We start from the raw sequence: 19,421 nt of genomic DNA on the forward strand, positions 1-19,421 counted from the left end.
TTCCTTCCTTCCTTCCTTCCTTCCTTCCTTCCTTCTTTCCTTCCTTCCTTCCTTCCTTCCTTCCTTCCTTCTTTCCTTCCTTCCTTCCTTTTTCCTAACCTTCTGACTTAGAATCAGTTCTAAGACAGAAAAGCAGCAAAGGTTAAGCATTCAAAGTGGCTTGCCCAAGGGACATGAATAGGCAATTTTCAGATAAAGAAATCAAAACTATCAATAAGTACATGAAAAACTATTCTAAATCTCTTATAATTAGAGAAATGCAAATCAAAACAACTCTGAGGCACCACCTCACACCTAGCAGATTGGCTAAAATGAAAGAAGGGGAGAGTAATGAATGTTGGAGGGGATGTGGCAAAATTGGGACATTAATGCATTGCTGGTGGAGTTGTGAACTGATCCAACCATTCTGGATGGCAATTTGGAACTATGCCCAAAGGACTTTAAAAGATTGTCTGCCTTTTGATCCAGCCATACTGGGTTTATACCCCAAAAAGATCATAGGGAAAAAGACTTGTACAAAAATATTTATAGCTGCGCTCTTTGTGGTGGCAAAAAATTGGAAAATGAGGGGATGTCCTTCAATTGGAGAATGGCTGAACAAATTGTGGTATCTAATGGTGATTATTGTGCTGAAAGGAACGGTGAACTGGAGGAATTCTATGTGAACTAGAATGACCTTCAGGAGTTGATGCAGAGTGAAAGGAGCAGAACCAGAAGAACCTTATACAGAGATGGATACTCTTTGGCACAATCAAAGGTAATGGACTTCTGTACTAGCAGCAATGCAATGATCCAGGACAATTCTGAGGGACTTATGAGAAAGAATGCTATCCACTGTCAGAGGAAGGACTGTGGGATTAGAAACATAGAAGAAAAACAACTCCTTAATCACATGGGTCGATGAGGATATGATTTGGGATGTACTCTAAATGATCACCCTCATCCTAGTGCAATTATTAATAATATGAAAATAGGTCTTGATCAATGATACATGTAAAACCCAGTGGAATTGTGCATCAGCTATGGGGGAGGGGGGTCGGAAGGAAAGGAAAGAACATGAATCATGGAACCATGGAAAAATATTCTAAATTAATTGAATAAATAAAATGTTTTAATTTAAAACTAAAACAAAGTGGCTTGCCCAATGTCACACAGGTAGGAAGTATCTAAGGCTAGATTTGAACCCAGATCCTCCTAACTCTAGATCTAGCACTCTAATCACCAAGCCCCCAGCTGCTCTCTCTCTTTCTGTTTCAAAGGGCACATAGGCTTTATGACTCAGCTTCTTAGTTTGTAAAATGGGGATCATTGTAGCACTTACCTAACCAGGTTGTCATCAGTATCAAATGAGAAAATATAGGGTTGTTGTTATGTTTTTAAAGGCAAAAACTTAAATATAAATAATATCAATGCTAGCTACTAATAATATTAATGTTTCTGTGAGACATTGGGCAATCCATTTAACTTCATATGATGTAAAATGGAGACTTAATATGTACAGTGCTAATCTTATAGGATTGTTGTTTGGAACAAAGGTAATTGGAGTATGATGGAGTAGCATCTTAGATGTAGAGTGTAGGTTCTAGCTGGCACATTAGAATGAAAATTGCACAGTCAAAATTACCCTCTTTCTTCAGTGAGTCTCCAATGTGAACAAGTCTCTGGCATGTTGAAAAAACGTAGGTAAGTGAATTTGGCAAGCTCTACCTGTAATTTCAGGATAACAATTTGTGTCTAAGGACTTGGCTGGGGTGATGCCCTTGCCTCTTTCCCAAGCTCCCCTGGTGTTACCATTATTATTCTGCTTTTCCCTCCCTCTGCCCCAGACATGTAGGAGGGACCCCAATTTTAGAGGCAGACTCATATCTCCCATCTTTGGGTCCTGTAGTCATTGGGGGCAATGGCTGGTAGAAGTGCCAATACATACTACTTAAATTGTTATTTTTTCTTGCTTTTATTTCTCACCAAACCAATATAAATGAACTTGCCTATGTTAAGTTTATAATTGTATATGTTAAATGTACATGTACTATATTAAATGTACAAATGTATAATTTGGGTGAAGGGGATCATATCATGGGATTATTGAATCATAGATTTAGATTTAGAAGGGACCCTTGAAATCCATCTAATCCAAATCACTCATTTTACAGATGAAGAAGGTATAGAGCGTCCTCTCAATGTGTAAATACTCTCCTTTTCTGTAACTTGGAATCATAGATTTAAAACTATGTTTTATTTATTTAAAAGGGGCTGGAGTGGCCTTCTAATCTAATTATCTCGTTCTACAGATTAGGAAACTGAGAGCCATACAGATTTAGTGACTTGGCCAGGGTCACACAACCAGTATATGTCAGAATTGGAACTTAAGCCACGGTCTCCCAGAATTCATGGTTGGCTCTCCATTAATTATGCCATTCTGATTTTCTTACAGTCTTTAGTCATATATAATGCCAACTGATATTATTATTATTATTATAGTTGGAATTTATCATGAAAGAAGGAGCCCTAATTCAGAAGGAATGAGAGAATGGGGATGTGTCAAGTTAGGGAGTTAGGAGGTAGGAGGAATGGAGCTAAGCATAAAATAATCTTGCTAACAGCATTTCTTGATAAATGATAAGGGCAAGTATGGTGGTGGCACCACCACAGTGGCAATGGCATGGAGGTAAGTCATTGGAGGACATCATCAGCTTGAATGTATTTCTATGCAACAAAATAGACAACCTTGGATAATAAGTAATTAACACTATACAGTGGTACTGGCTCTAAATAGGCATTAATGTTTTACTTTTCTTTGCTTTGAATAACCGGGATCGATCAGTGGGACATTGTTCTAAAGCTCCTATGAGGGAACAATGCCTTCCATTTAATAAGCTCTCCATGTTACAGTGAGAAACCTATAACTGAGTAAACCATAACTATGTACCCAGTTCTGGTTACCTGCAATGTAACCAAGATACTACTTTATAACAGGGTTCAACTGTCCCAAAGGTCTTAGAAGATTGAAATGACACTTCCCTTCCAAGCCCCACCCACCCATGAAGGCTCAGATTCACTAATAGTGCATTCGCTCTGGGCTCTCATCTTGGTCTCATGATTCAGTAATCTTTCTACTACCAACTATGGCATAGGTCTAATTCTATCTACTGCCTAACTGGGTGACCATGGCAAGTGGTTTAACCCCTCTGAGAAATAGCTTATCTATCTATTATGGAGAGAGGATGGTTGATATGCTTTCTTTCTGCCCTGCAGGATTGTTGTGAGCTTAAAACATCTATGTATGGTATAGCCCAGTGATGGGCAAACTATTCCCTGTGGGCCAGATCCAGACCATAATTTGCCCATCACTGCCTTAAGCAATTCCCAAATCACTACGCCCCCTCACCCCAGATGTAGTGATTAGGGAATTGCTTAAGGCAGTGATGGGCAAATTATGGCCTGGATCTGGCCCACAGGGAATAGTTTGCCCATCACTGGAGTAGATAGACTACTGATCCTTAGGTTAGAAGATTTGGGTTCATATCATGACTCTGACATTAACTGTGTCAACCCTGAACAAGTTAGTTCATATGAAGTAGTGAAGAAAGTGACCTTTGAAGGAAAATAGGGATTCTTAAATGCAGAACTGAAGAGGGATATATATGAAATTCCACCTTCTATCTCTATGTCTTTGTAAGAGGCTATCCCCCTAAAGACAAGAGATCCCGGGTTCAAATCTGGCTTTAGATACTTCCTAGCTGTGTGACCCTGGGCAAGTCACTTAATCCCCATTGCCTAGCCCTTACTATTCTTTTGCCTTGGGACCAATACACAATATTGATTCTAAGACAGAAGGTAAGGGTTTAAAAAAAGAGGTTATCCCCTTTGCTCAGGGTGTTTGAGGTTGGAATTTAACTCATGTCTTACTGATTCCAGACCTTATGCTTTATCCACTATGTCACCTAACTGCCTCTGGTGACATTCTGGTCATGCACTTCTCTGATGACAATCAGAGCTTCTTTTCCGCTTTCTGCTTTGTAGTTCCTTATTTATTTTGTGTTGCAGCCTGATTACATTAATTATTTGCCTCTCCATTGCCTTCTAAATAATTAATATTCATTTTTAATTCTCCAGAGACTGTGATTTCCCATAGAATAACACCAGTAGAATACTATTAAAAGTTGGGATTTTTTTTCCTAAAGAACTCTGAGGTCATTAAAAGACCTGTGTTATTTCTTATAGACAATGTCATTCTTTTTTTCCTTCTGTTTAGTTCTGGTGCAACTTATCCATTGCCATATCATATATTGTTAGACAAGTTCTATAGATTTTCCGTTTAACTTTATGCCATAATTTGGACATGAGGCATTATTTATCCACTAGATTTTTTCCTGGGTGGATTATTAGAAAAGGATAGAGGAGAAATGCTCATACTCTTTTGAATTGTTATGGATCCTGTCCAGGAGGCACTCCAACTCTGGCACCTGACTGTTCTTTTATTACCAGGTCATCTTCTTACCTACCATTCTGATGCTGTAATCTCAGAATAGAGACCACACCTTGGTGGACATAACTCTTTCAGTTCCAACTTCTCCCCTGGGGTCCCCACTGTCTTGATAGCTGAGTTTTCCACCTGTCTTATTATGTCTCGGCAGACCCATCCATACCTCACTTTATACCTTGGCCATCTTCTGGCCTACAGTCCCACCATTAGGTACATACTCTATCCCTTTCCATTTATGGAACCATATATTAATTGGACCTTTATTACTGGAAAAGCTGCATCTGTTATTCTTTTGAGATTCCATCTCTGCAATTTTCCCAAGTCAAAATAATCCTTCCTTAGCCAATAGTGTATATGTGTCTTTGCTACCTATTAGAATATAAGTTCTTTGAAAAAAGGAACTGTCCCTGCTTTTGTATTCGTATCCTTGGCACTTAGCATAGTGCTTGGCACATGGTAAACACTTAGTAAGTGGTAATTTATTTATTCATTCATTCTGCAACCAACACAGACTCTTCTGAAAACAAAACAGTCTGGTGGACTTCACCTTCTCTAGAAAATCTCTCCTCACTTTGAATTATCATAGAATCTTCTCTGACAGGAACAAAACGCCCTTTTCATCCTGTTTTATGCTTCATTTGATATTAATGACCAAAGAGTCACTGAATAAGATGATCTTATTTTATCTTTCATGGAATCTTATCTAATTTTGATGTATGTATGGGATTCAGCTTATTGGAATAAAGCCTTTACATCATCATTTTGATCTATGATATTGAATTTTTCAATACTCACAAACAAGCACAGTAATATTTTGTAAACTTTGTATCTTTTTATAGTGATAGTTAATGTGTTGTCTACTGTGAAATGTCACACGAGAGAAACCTTCCTGTTTTCTACTAATGGCCTCAATGAATAGGTAGATCATTCTGGTAGAAAAAAATCATATTCATGAGAAAGTGTCATATAATTATTGGTTACCTTGTTTTGGTATTAATAAAGTCCAAGGTTTTTTTACATATCTTTAACATCATCATCTCCAGATACTTTGTGAATCTGTCCTTCAATGACCTCAAAGTTGTGTTACCACAAGAAAAAATATCCTATACCTACCCTTGACCTAACCCAACTTCTATTTCCATCTTTGCTCCTTAGTGCTATTTCTATTTCCTTTATAAAAGCATATTCTGTACTGTGATGTTTAAGTGTAGTGTAATGTTAAACACAGTTGGGTTTTTAGTAGGGTGATACCACATTCCTTGATGATGAAAGAATTTGTTATATAAATCTTTACAGATCTTTTCTATCTTTTTTTCCTGTTTATTGTTCCTATGGTTTCATCATTAAAAGTTCTGGAGATGATTTTATTTAGTCAGGTCTCTAGCCAAGCTCTCCCACCCCCATTCTTTATTTATTTGTTTAAAAATTTTTTTTTACAATTTTGAGTTCCAAATTCCCTCCTCTTTCCCTTCCCTTCCCTACCTTCTGAGAAGGCAAGCAACATGATATCAATTATACATGTGAGATCATGCAAAATATAAATATATATTTATATTAGCATATTGATTCTGATGACAATGATTAAACAATAAGCATAAAGAAAGGGGAAAAGTAGTCTTCAATCTGCAATCAGAATTCATCAAATCTCTCTCTGGAGGTTGATAGCATTTTTTTATTATGAGTCTTTTGGAATTCTTTTGGATCATTGTAATGATCAGAGTAATGAGATCTTTCACAGTTTATCATAATTATAATATTGCTGTTACTGTGTACAGTGTACTCCTGGTTCCTCTTACTTCATTTTGTGTCTTTTCAGATTTTTCTGAAACCATTCCATTCATTGTTAGCTAAAACAATTTCCATCATAATCACATATCAAAATTTAAGAGAGGAATGAATAATAGGAATAAGTCTTGTGTTTTGACAAAACCTTTTTCTGCATCTATTGAGATAATCATGATTTTTATTGTGTTTTGTTATTGATATGGTCAGATAGTTTTTCTAATATTTAGTCAATCCTGAATTCCTAGTCAGGGTATATGACCTTTAGTCTCTTTGCTAATATTTTATTTAAAATTTTACAAGTAATATTTACTATGAATATTAGCCTATAGTTCTCTCTCTCGCTCTCTTCGCTCTCTTCGCTCTCTCTCTCTCTCTCTCTCTCTCTCTCTCTCTCTCTCTCTCTCACTCTCTCTCTCTCCCTTGTTTAGATATCAAAACCATATTTGTATCAGACAAAGAATTTTTAGGACTTCATTTTTACCTATTTCCCCCAAATGGTCCATTTAGGGTTAGGATTGTTCCTTAAAGATTAGTAGAATTTGTAAAATTCACTTATAAATTTATCTGTTTCTGGGGAATCTTTCTTAGGAGCTCATTTATGGCTTGTTCAATTTGTTTTCCTAAGAGTTATTTAAGTATTTGATTTCCTCTTTTGTTAATCTGAGCAATTTATATTTTTGTAATATTCATCCATTTCACTTAGGTTGTCAGTTTTACTGGCATATAATTGAACAAAGTAACTCCTATAATTGCTTTGATTTTTTTCTTCATTGATGCTATAGTCCCCTTTTCCATCTTTGACTTGTAATTTGGCTTTCTTATTTCTTAATCAAATTAATAAATGGTTCATCTATTTTATTAATTTTTCCATAAAGCTGACTCTTATTTTTATTAGTTCAATGGAGTTTAAAATTTTTTTCAGTTTAACTAATCTCTCCTTTGATTTTCAGGATTTCCATTTTAGAGCTTAATTGGGGGCTTTTAATTTGTTCTTTTTCTAAAACTTCTTTAGTTGCATGCTCAGTTCATTGATCTTTCTCTCTTTTATTGAGTATGCATTTAGAGATATAAATTTTCCTCAAAGTACTGCTTTGGCTGCATCCCACACATTTTGGTATTTTGTCTCATTGTTGTAATTCTCGTTAATGAAATTATTGATTGCTTGACTTTTTTCTTTAATCAACTCATTCTTTAGATTAGATTTTTTTCCAATTAATTTTTAATCTATGCTTCCATGGCCCTTTATTGAATGTACTTTTTATTGCATAATGGTATAGAAAGGATACTTTTAGTATTTTTACTTTTATGTGTTTGTTTGTGGATGTTTTTATGCACCGATAGTCAATTTTTATGAAGGTGCCATGTACAGATGAGAAAAATGTATGTTCCTTCCTATTCTCATTCAATTTTTTCCAGAGGACTGTAGTTTACAATTTTTCTAAAATTCCACTTATCTCATTCTTTAACTTCTTTCTTAAGTATTTTATGATTATGTTGCTCTGAGAGGGGAAAGTTGTGGTCCCCCACTAATATAGTTTTACCATCTATTTCCTCCTATAACTCATTTGAATATATATGTGTGTGTATACACACACACACACACACACACACACACACACACACTCAATTAAGTATAGACATTTACCTTACCCAACAGGGAAGTAGGAGGGGAAAGAAATTTAAAAAGGAAGGGGGTGATAAAAGGGAGAGCAGATTAAGGGAGGCAACTTTCAGAAGTAAACAGAATTTTGAGGAGGGAATGGAGTAAAAAGAAAGAGAAGGATAAAACAGAAGAAAATAGGATGAAGGGAAATGCTAAATTAGTAATCAAAACTGTGAATGTAAATGGTATTAATTCACCTATAAAACAGAGGCTCAAGCATTACTTGCCCCCTCCATTTTTTACCTCTACTATAAAATATCTTTCTTATATACAACTTTTATGTGAGAAAATTTCCAACATTCTTCTTATTCTTTCCTTCTTCTCCCAGTTCCTTCCTCTTTTGCACCCATCCATTTCTTTTTAGACTATCCCAACATAATCACTCCTGTTCTATCTGTCTATGTAAAGTCCTTCTGCCCTAGTAATAATTGTTATTAGGAATTACATGTATTGTCTTTCCTTATAGTGATGTAAACAATTTGATGTTACTGAGGCCCCTATGATTTCTTTCATGTTTACCCTTTTATGATTCTCTTGAGTCTTGTCTTTGAATGTCAAGATTTCTATTCATCACTGATTTTCATCAGGAATGCTTGCAAGTCCTCTGTTTCATAAAATATTCATTTTTTTCCTGAAGGATTATACTCAGTTTTATTGAGTAAATTATTCTTGGATTTAATCATAGCTCTTTTGCCTTATAAAATATCATATCTAAACCCTCTTCTTTAACATGATACCTGCAAATCTTGCATGCTTCTGACTGTGGCTTAATGGTATTTGAATGATTTCTTCCTGGTTACTTGAATTTTCTCCTTGACCTGGGAGCTCTGGAATTTGGCTCCAATATTCCCAAGAGTTTTCATTTTAGGATCTTTTTCAGAAGCTGATAGATGGATTCTTTTACTTTCAATTTTACCTTCTGATTCTAGGATTTGGGGGATGTTTTTCTTTATAAGATCTTGAAATATGATGTCTAAGCTCTTTCTTTGGTAAATGCTTTCAGACATTCCCCAGGTCAGTTTTTTCCTTAATAAGATAGCTCATATTTTCTTCATTTTTTCCATTCTTCTTATTTTGTTTTATAGTTTCTTGATGTCTCATGGAACCATTAGCTTCTACTTTCCCAATTTTAAAATTTAGGAGATTATTTTCTTTGGTGAGCTTTTGTACTCCTTTTTCCAGTTAGCCAATTCAGCTTTTAAAAAAGTTATTTTCATCAGCAAAGTTTTGCATCTCTTTTTTCACCTGGCCAATTTTGCTTTTAAAAGTGTTACTTTCTTCAGTATTCTTTTTGCCTCTTTTACCAAGCTGTCAATTGTCTTTTCATAATTTTCTTATATTTCTCTAATTTCTTTTCCCAGTTTTTACTCTACCACTCTTATGTTATATCAAAAATCATTTTTAGCTCTTCCAGGCATTCTTATTGTGCTTATGTCCAATTGTTCTGACCGTTTGCTTAAAGCTATTTTGAGTTCATTGTCTCCTTCTAAGTTTGTTTTAAACTTTTTTTTTGTCACCATGTGGCTTTTTTATGGGCAGTTTCTTTTTTTATTGTTTGCCTTCTCTTCACACTCACAAGCTTATTTTTTTATTGAATTTATGTTAATGTTGGGCTCTGTTCATGGAGTCAGGGCAGAAGGAACACTGTCCCAGGCTTCAGACTTGTTCCCATTGCTGTTTTCAGGGCTAGTTCTGGGTAGGAATTTGGAAGTTTTTGGTGTTTCCAAGATAATATGATCTGGGGCTAAGTGTGGTCACTGCCCCCTTGTCATCAGATGCAATACTATAACTGTAAAAATTCCTCAAGGCCTCTTCTTTCTTACCACTGGAAGTGATACTGCTCTTCAGGGCTCCTGCTCCTTTTTGACTGCAAGCACTCTTCTTTGTTTTGGAACTGTGACCCAGAAGTATATGTTGACAACGGAGTTGCCAAACATCCTCCTGTCCTGAGTCCAGGGTTAACACAGAGATTTCCCATCACATTTTGACCTGCTTCCAGATTTCCTTACTATCTCTTACTTGAGAGTTTTCAAAATCGCTGTTGAATCTTTTGTCACCTCCAAGACTTGCCATTGGTAAAGCCACCATGTGAGCTTTGGGCTACAATATTAAAGATCTCTCCTTTTGATCTCCTAAATTGTCTTGGGATAGAAAAATATCTCACTCAGACCTTTGGTTGACTCTGCCACTCCAGAATTTCATTTGAGATTTCATTTTAAAGTCATCTAGAGGGGAATGTTGGAAGAACTAGGCTGCTTCCTCTATTCTGCTATATTTACTTTCCTGCAACCAGAAGTCCCCTAACCAAATTATCTTTAAACTGAGTTTGCTCTCCATTCCTTCTCTTGGTTTTAAAAGACAATATAGCTCAGAATCTTTCATTTTTCTTCTCTGTAAAATATTAAAAATAAGTTTATATTGTTAACTAGTGATACCTTGGCTTCCATATTTCTCTGTTAGGCAAGTAAGTAAATTTATGATTTCTATCCCGGGAGAGATCTCCCAAATCTGTGAGATCTCAAATCCATTCTAAGAAAATAAAAAGTGTTGGGAGTACTCTGGCAATTAAATTGCCTTTCTTATGGCAATGATCACATCCATTGTGGTGGAATAAAGATACCAAGTAGTTACATCCAGATCATTGTTGCAGAAACAAATTGGGTTCCAGACTCTAATTAGTACAAAGATCCAGAACTTTACCATTATTTCTACAGTTATTATATAATTGAATGGAGGAGAAAGGCAGGATTATAAGGATTGAGACACCTGGTTTCTTATTGATAGAGGAGCAGGAGACCCTGAGGTAAGAGATGGGAATTCTCTTGTAACTTTCCTGTGATCAGGTGACACGAAACTTAACTCCACAAAATGGTAGATAAAGGTAAAATGTAGTTACTCATGCTATTTTTAATATAACGTTTCCATTCATTTAGTATTTATTGCATGCCTGCTATATTTCAGGTAATATCCTAGGCCCTGAGGAGACAAATATAGAATGAAACAATTCCTACTTGCAAGAACCTTCTACTTTTTAAATTTTACCTTCAGTCTTAAAATCAATACTAAGTACTGGTTCCAAGGCATAAGAGTGGTAAGAGCTAGGCAGTTGGAGGTAAGTGATTTGCCCAAGGTCATACAGCTCTTGCCTGGCTCTCAACCCACTGAGCCACCCAGCTGCCTCACCTTACAGCTGTTTTTGTTCTTCTCAGATCTCTCCCTCGATTAGAGTAGAAGTCTTCTCCTTGAAAGCAAGGTTAGGCTATGACAACTGTAGCCCCTGTCCCAGCACCTTACACATAGTACATACTCATTAAATATTTGTTGAATGAATGAATGGGGTCACATTATATGGTGGGGGGAAAAGCACTGGATTTGGGATCAGAAGACTTAGATTCAAGCTAAAATTCCACTATCTACTGTCTGTGCAACCTTAGGAAAACAACTTAACCTATCTGACCTCAGTTTCCCAACCTGTAAAATGAAAGATTTGAACTAGATGACCTCTAAGGTGATTTCTCACTTTAAATCTATGAAATGATGTATCCATGAAACAAACAAATGTATAAATGAATGAGCCACTATCAAATCTTGCTATTCTAAGTCACTAGTTGGAACTTCTTTGGATTTTGTTAATCTGATTCCCTCTATCACACTCCATTCTCTCTCTCTACCTTCTAGCACAGAAACCATTAGTTCGCCCATACTGATGCAAGAATCCTATCTCGCTCACTCCTCTAAGCTACAAATGTTTGCATTTATGGGGGTCTTTTGAAAATAATGTTCACTGGGGCAGCAAGGCAGTACCGTGAATAGAGTTAGGCCTGGGTTCAAATCTGGCCTTGGACACTTCCTAGCTATGGGACCTTGGACAAGTCAATTCACTCCAATTTCTTAGTCCTCAACATTTCTGTCTTAGAACTGGTACTAAGACAGAAGATAAGGGTTTTTTGTTGTTGTTTTTTTTAAAGAAAAGAATTCTGCCATTTTTGTTTTTTTAATCTAAGAGAGTGATTCTTTTTTTTTTTTTAAACCCTTACCTTCCATCTTGGAGTCAATACTGTGTATTGGCTCCAAGGCAGAAGAGTGGTAAGGGCTAGACAATGGGGATCAAGTGACTTGCCCAGGGTCACACAGCTGGGAAGTGTCTGAGGCCAGATTTGAACCTAGGACCTCCTGTCTCTAAGCCTGGCTCTCAATCCCCTGAGCCACCCAGCTGCCCCCTAAGAGAGTGATTCTAATAGTGGAAATTTCATTATGGGAGGGCACTCCTATGCAAGCCAGGTTGTTGGAACATAGATTTGGAGCCTTTCAAGGCCTTATGATTCCTCTCACTTAAGTCTTTGTAGACAGCCTCTTACTATGCCTGAATGTAGTGTTAGCTAGCTCTTCTTGTCTTCTGCAAGGGAACTACATGGACTTGCTTTGAAATGTTTAAATGAGTCGGGCACAGACAGTTGTTGTTCCCTTAAGACATGGTGCAATAAAACCCCACAGTGAACTAAATGCCATCCTTATAATCTAACCAAGTTATCTTGGACTCCATCTTTATCTATTTTCTTTCATAATAGCAACAGCAACAGCAAAAACAATTATAATATTAAGTGCCACATAACACTGTGAGATGCAGAAATTGAGCCAATACCAAATACTTCTATGTGATCAGATAGCTAGAATTATATGCCAGAAGATCTCCATCCTTTATAAAGTAACAGATAATAACTCACTGTGCCATAAAAACCTCCAAAGTCAACAAATAAGATATACGAGAACTCAGAGCAGCATGGCAGAAAGAACTGTTGCCAGTTTACCCAGACATAATATTGATCTGACCTCCAAGGATGCTAAGTGGCCCAGTGGATAGAGTACTGGACCTGGAATCAAGAAGACCAAAGGTCAGATAGTAGCTCTGTGACCCTGGGCAAGTCCTTTGACCGTTGTCTGCCTCAGTGTCCTCATCTGTAAGATGAAGGTCATCATAGTGATTGTTGATTCTCCCCATAACCCTTCCAAGGTTGTGAGAGGGATCAAATGAGATACCATTTGTTAAAGTGCTTTACAAAACTTAAAGAGTTCTATAAATGCTATTGCTATTATCAATACAAATTTTAGAACTATCTTTTCAAAAGATGCTGTCATGCCAAATTGTCTTACTCCAAGTTTCATGGAAAGAAACGCTTTCAAAATACAGGGACCTAGAGGGCAGCTGGGTGGCTCAGAGGATTGAGAGTCAGGCCTAGAGACGGGAGGTCCAAGGTTCAAATTTGGCCTCAGACACTTCCCAGCTGTGTGACCCTGGGCAAGTCACTTGGCCCCCATTGCCTAGCCCTTACCATTCTTCTGCCTTGGAGTCAATACACAGTATTGGTTCTAAGATGGAAGGTAAGGTTTTTTTTTAAAGGGGACTTAAAAGAAGAGAAGTTTCCATCCTAGTGCTTTTATTAAACTACAAAAAGCAGTTATTTCAGTCCACCTGTGTAATAGTCTATAGGACACTGAAGATAAAAAAAGTAATGGCAAGATAGCTTCTTCCTCCAGGATTGTTTCTTTCTCAATCGAGAGAGAGAGAGAGAGAGAGAGAGAGAGAGAGAGAGAGAGAGAGAGAGAGAGAAGGGAAGAATGAGATAACTGTAATGACAGATATGTGAAACCCTGAAGAGGCATTATGGAAAGAGCATTGGAATGAGACCACTGAGTCTTGAGTTCTAGTTGTGGCTCACTCATAATGTAACCTTGGATCAGTCACTTCCCCTCTGTGTATTCTCTTATAAAAATAAGAGTTAGACCAGATAATCTATGAAGTCTCTCCTAGCTCTAAAATTCCATGAATCCATCTTCTTTGCAAGATACTCTCACATCAATTCTCATTTGATCCTTACAACAACCTTGTGAGGAAATGAAGAAAAGAAGGTAGACATTATTCCCCCCATTTCATAAGTGAGGAAGCTTAGGCTTAGAAAGATGAGGTGATTCATCTAAATTCACAAGGCTATCTAGTGAGCAAGTCAGAAGTAGAATCCAGGTCCAGGGTACATTCAGGCCAATTCTCCGTGCTGACTGTGGAAGCTTTCTCTTCCACCCCTGCCACATGGACTATGTCCCCTGCCCCCAGTGTATCTTTGAGACTGGCCTCTTCAAGAATGGCAGATGGTGCCATTGGTTTTCCAGTTTTTCCCTTTTTATTTTCCATTGAAGAATACAAAGCCATTGAGTGTGACTTGGGGGATGCTGAGGAGTGTCTTGGACCTCTGTGAATTGTGTGGCTCACTGGGGCTTCCTTGAGCTATTGTGTCTTTCTCAGTCTCTGTCTCTCTTTCTCCATCCTCAGAAATAACTATCATTCCCCAAACTGACAAACAGAGGCCTGGCCTGACTGGGTGCTAGTAGCACAGAACTCGAAGGGCTTCTGAAGAAGTATGGCTCAGAAATTTCTAACGCTATTTTGGACTTTTTCCCAGATCCAATGGATTGTGGCATAAACGAAGAAGAATACCCAAACTCAACAGCACTTAGGGGGCCCTTTCAAACATCTGAAGGGCTGTCATGTGGAAGAATGATTGGTCCCAATGGGCGGACCTAGGAAGCAATGGGTGATAATTGCAAAGAGGCAAATTAAAGCTTTGCATTAGGAAAAAAAATTCCTAACAATTAGAAGTGTCTAACTGAAATGATCTGCCTGGAGATGATGGGCTTCCTCTTATTGGAAATCCTTAAGCAGAGACTAGCTGGCCGCCCATAGGATGTGTTGGGAATTCCTTTCAAGTTTGGACTCTCCTGGGTTATACTTTTCGGATTAGGGCACCTCAGAGGTGCAGTGGATAGAATGCTGGGCCTGGAGTCAGAAAGACTCATCTTCTGAGTTCAAATCTGGCTTCAGACACCTACTAGCTGTGTGACCCTGTGCAAATCATTTAACTTTGTTTAGCACAATTCTTTAACTGTAAAATGAGTTGGAAAAGGAAATGGTAAACCGGTCTAGTATCTTTGCCAAGAAATAGGGCCATGAAAAGTTGGGCATGACTGAAGAACATCTAAGTAAACTCTACTAGTTGATTACTGATACTTCTCCCCACTTTAATTCTATGGATTTTTGCTATCTTTTTTGCCATGCTGTACTGGGCTCAGAACTTGCCTCTTCTCAACTCCTCTTCTCAACTTTGTTCATCGGTGAACAGAGACCCAAATTAATGATAATTTAGTCAACATTTAAAAGGAAGGTCCAAAGAGAGAAAATAACTGACCACTGGTAACAACTCCTTTGTTAGTTAGCTAATTAGGCAAAACCCTGGAAAGCGGAAAGACGTATGCTGGGAAAATTCAGTAGATGCTATTCTTCTGCACAAAAGACTTCACTGACTCCTCATTGTCTATCAAATGAAATTCAAATTCTTTCCCTTGGCATTTAAGGCCCTCATCTATCTGAGACCAGTTTACTTTTCTAGTCTTATACTAATCTTGTCCATATATAATCAATATATTATATCAATAATAACGCAATATATTTTTGTTGTTCGGTCGTGTCCAACTCTTCGTTGAGCTTTTTCTGGCAAAAATACTATAGTGGTTGGCCATTTCTTCTTCAACTCATTTTGTAGATGAGAAAACTGAGGCAAAGAGGGTTAAGTGACTGAGTCAAGGTCACATGGCTAATAAGCAGTTTGAGGCCAATTTGAACTGAGGAAGAGGAGTCTTCCTGACTCCAGGACTGGTGCTCTATCCCCTGTAACACTTAGCTGCCCTGTGTGATAGATGCGTTCTCCAAAATAATCTCACCATCTAGAATTGAGTAATAAAAACCACAGGCCTTGTGAGGGAAATAAGATTGGAAGTACAAAGCCCAAAAACTTATGAGATAAAGACAGACAAACAGACAGAGACAGACAGACAGACAGAGAGAAGAGAGGGAGAGAGGAAGAGGAAGAGGGAGGAAGAGAGAGAGAGATAGAGATAGAGAGAGAGATAGAGATAGAGAGAGAGAGAGAGAGAGAGAGAGGGAGAGAGGGAGGGAGGGAGGGAGGGAGGGAGAGAAAAACGGGGGGAGAGAGGGAGAGAGAGAACTAAAATTTTTTAAATGGTAACCCATTTTTATACATGAAATACAGAAATATTACAAATACGAGAAATACATAAATACTACAATAAATAGTGATGGTGTTCACCCATGGTTTTAATTACTTGCTTAGTCTGTACTCTGGTTTCTACAGACCTGGCTAGAAAAGTCTCTCACAAGTAGGCCATTATTTATCTCCCTTTTTTCTGGTTCTGCTTACTTTCACTTTGAATCAGTCCACTTAAGTATTCTTATGCTTCTCTACATTCTACAAATTCATAATTTCTCTCCCTCTTGCAGATGGTCAAATCTATGAAAGGACAGACTGAGTTTTCCCTTTACTTTGTCCCTCTCTCATTACTTACCATGGTGTTCTGAACACAGTAAGTACTTAGTAAATGTTTTCTGAATTTAATTTTTATTACTGACCCTAAGAGGATCCTCTTAATATAAAAGAAAACCACAAAGTCTTCTCCCAAACCCTGAAATTCAATCTCAGCCAAGCTGTGAAATTTCTGTTATTTTCTGTGGCTTCTGAAACCAGAAATTTCCTGACAGGATGCTTCCTGATAGTATTTTTATACTTCCTGTGCAACTTTAGTGGGAATCAAGAATGTAGGAGGGCAGAGAAATTTTTTTTTAAAGACGGGAGTGTGGTTGTCTCCCTTGCCTTGGAAAGGTAACTGTCCCAAGTTGTACCCCAGACAAATCCTAAGCCTAAGCATTTCCCCTCCCCTTCCTTCCTTGTGGGTCTTGGAATCATTGATTTAGAACTAAATGGACATGAGAAACCATGTAGTCCAAATCATTCATTTACAATAAAAGAAAGTGAGGCCTAGAGGTTAGGTGACTTGCCCAAGGTCACATAGCTAGTAAATGAGAAAGCCAAGATTCAAACTCTCTTGGGACTTCAGGTTCAGAACACCTCATTCAGTGTCCTGTACCAAGTTGCCTCCTGATGTGGGTACCCCTTAATCTCTGGTACATCCCCAGGGAATTATAACTATACCATCTAACCTCAATCCTGTTCCAGGTTTCATAGGATACAGAGTTGGAAAGGATCTCAAAGATTATCTAATCCAAGTTCCTTCATTTCACAGAGGGAAAATGACTTGCCCAGGATCTCAAGATAGAAAGCAAATAGAGTCAAGAGTTGAATCCAGTTTTTCTGTTTCCAAATTTTTTTATTTTTCTACCGGTATATCTCTTTTCTTCTTTTTTTTTTCTTTCTCTTACATCTTTACCCTTCAGTCCTTAGAGGCAGAGATGGAAGAAGCATTTATTTTCCACATATTAAAAAAGGGGGGGAGGGAAAGAACATGAATCATGTAACCACAGAAAAATATTCTAAATTAATTAATTAAATAAAATTTTTCAAATAAAAAAAAGGGAGGGAGGAAACTGAGGCATAGAATGGAGACTCAGCTGACCCAGAGTCACTAGTCCATCAATGGAGCCCAAACTTTGGTTTCCTGATCAGTGCCTTTTCCACATGGCTATGCCATGAGCACACACCATCTCTTCCCATTAAAATCCAACATCTCTTTCAAACACAAAGTGGATGCTACCTCTTCTATGAAGCTTTATCAAATTCCCCCATGACAAACAGTGCCTTGCACTCGGGCATCTAACGAGTGTTTGCACAATTTAATTACTTGTGTACTTCAGGTACATTGTGTATGCATGTTCACAAGCGTGATTGTGCAATTGTATTGATTTTGTATCTCTGCACAAGTATGTGGGCACATGAATGTTTCTTTGGACATGGCTTTGCAAATGACCTCTGTATATTTGCATTTTTGAAGGTGAATGTGTATACATGGGTCTGTAGTAGGAAAAATGAAGCTTCCAGGGCAAATCTGTGCTGAATATATTTTGGAAAAAAAATGTCTCTCTTGTCAAAGCCCACCATTTCAGCTCTGAGTATTCTGCTAGTGATGTTAGATGATCTCAGAAGAACCAAAAGTATAAGTAGTCTAAAGGAAAAGACATGTGGTGGGCGTGAGTACAATATAGTCTGATAACAATCAATCAACATGCATTTATTATTATATTATAGCTATTATATTATATTATATTATATCATATCATATCATATCATGTCATGTTATATATTATATATTATATTACCTATTATATTACATATTAAGCACCCGTTGTGTGCCAGGCACTGTGCTCTATAATGGGTAAAATAAGCAAGGAAGTTTAAAAAGAAAGTTGTGTTGGAACCAGTTTGAAATGACTCTTGAGAGCCAGTTATTAAATTATACATATATTCAAAATATGTATTTTTATATGTTGCATACATGTGCATGTATATTCTTTCTTTCCTTTCTTTAAATATTTCCCACTTAGATGTAAAAAATTGTAACTTAATATTTATTTATATATTATTGATTATTACATAATAAAATATAATTAAAACTAAAATTTTTTTTAATTAAAAATCCAAATTCTCTCCTTTCCTCCACCTCTCTGAGAACACAAGCATTTTGATATCAATTATACATGCAAAGTCATGATATTTCCATATTAGTTGTGTTGCAAAAGAAAACACAAAAAACCCCAAGTAAAATAAAGTAAGAAAATATGTTTTAATCTATATTCAGAATTCTTCAGTTCTCTCCCTGGAGGTGGATAGCATTTTTCATCATGCGTCCTTTGGAATCATATTTTATCATTGCCTTGAATAGCGTAGTCATTTGTAGCTGGTCTTCTCTTCAATATTGCTGTTACAATTTCCTTCTTTATATTTAAGTCATTCACCCATTCTGAATTTATCTTGGTGTATGGTGTGAGATGTTGATCTAAACCTAATCTCTCCCATATTCTTTTCCAATTTTCCCGGCAGTTTTTGTCAAATAGTGGATTTTTGTCCCAAAAGTTGGGCTCTTTGGGTTTATCATACACTGTCTTGCTGACATTTCTTACCCCAAGTCTATCCCACTGATCCTCCCTTCTGTCTCTTAGCCAGTACCATATTGTTTTTATAACTGCTGCTTTATAGTATAACTTAATATCTGGTACTGCTAAGCCAACTTCCTTCATGTTTTTTTCATTATTTCCCTTGATATTCTTGATCTTTTGTTCTTCCAAATAAACTTTGTTATAGTTTTTTCTAATGTAGTAAAAAAGGTTTTTGTAGTTTGATAGGTATGGCACTAAATAAGTAAATTAATTTGGGTAAAATGGTCATTTTTATTATGTTAGCTCATCCTACCCATGAGCACTCAATGTTTTTCTAATTGTTTAGATCTAGTTTTACTTTTTTGGAAAGTGTTTTGTAGTTATGTTCATATAATTCCTGTATTTGTTTTGGTAGATAAATTCCTAAGTATTTTATATTGTCTAGGGTAATTTACACAGAACAGTATACTTGTCAGATCTCTAGGAAAGGAAAGATTTTAAAACCAAACAAGAGTTAGAGAAAATTATAAAAT

Source organism: Gracilinanus agilis, chromosome 2, assembly GCF_016433145.1.
Source record: "Gracilinanus agilis isolate LMUSP501 chromosome 2, AgileGrace, whole genome shotgun sequence".
Lineage (NCBI taxonomy): Eukaryota > Metazoa > Chordata > Mammalia > Didelphimorphia > Didelphidae > Gracilinanus > Gracilinanus agilis.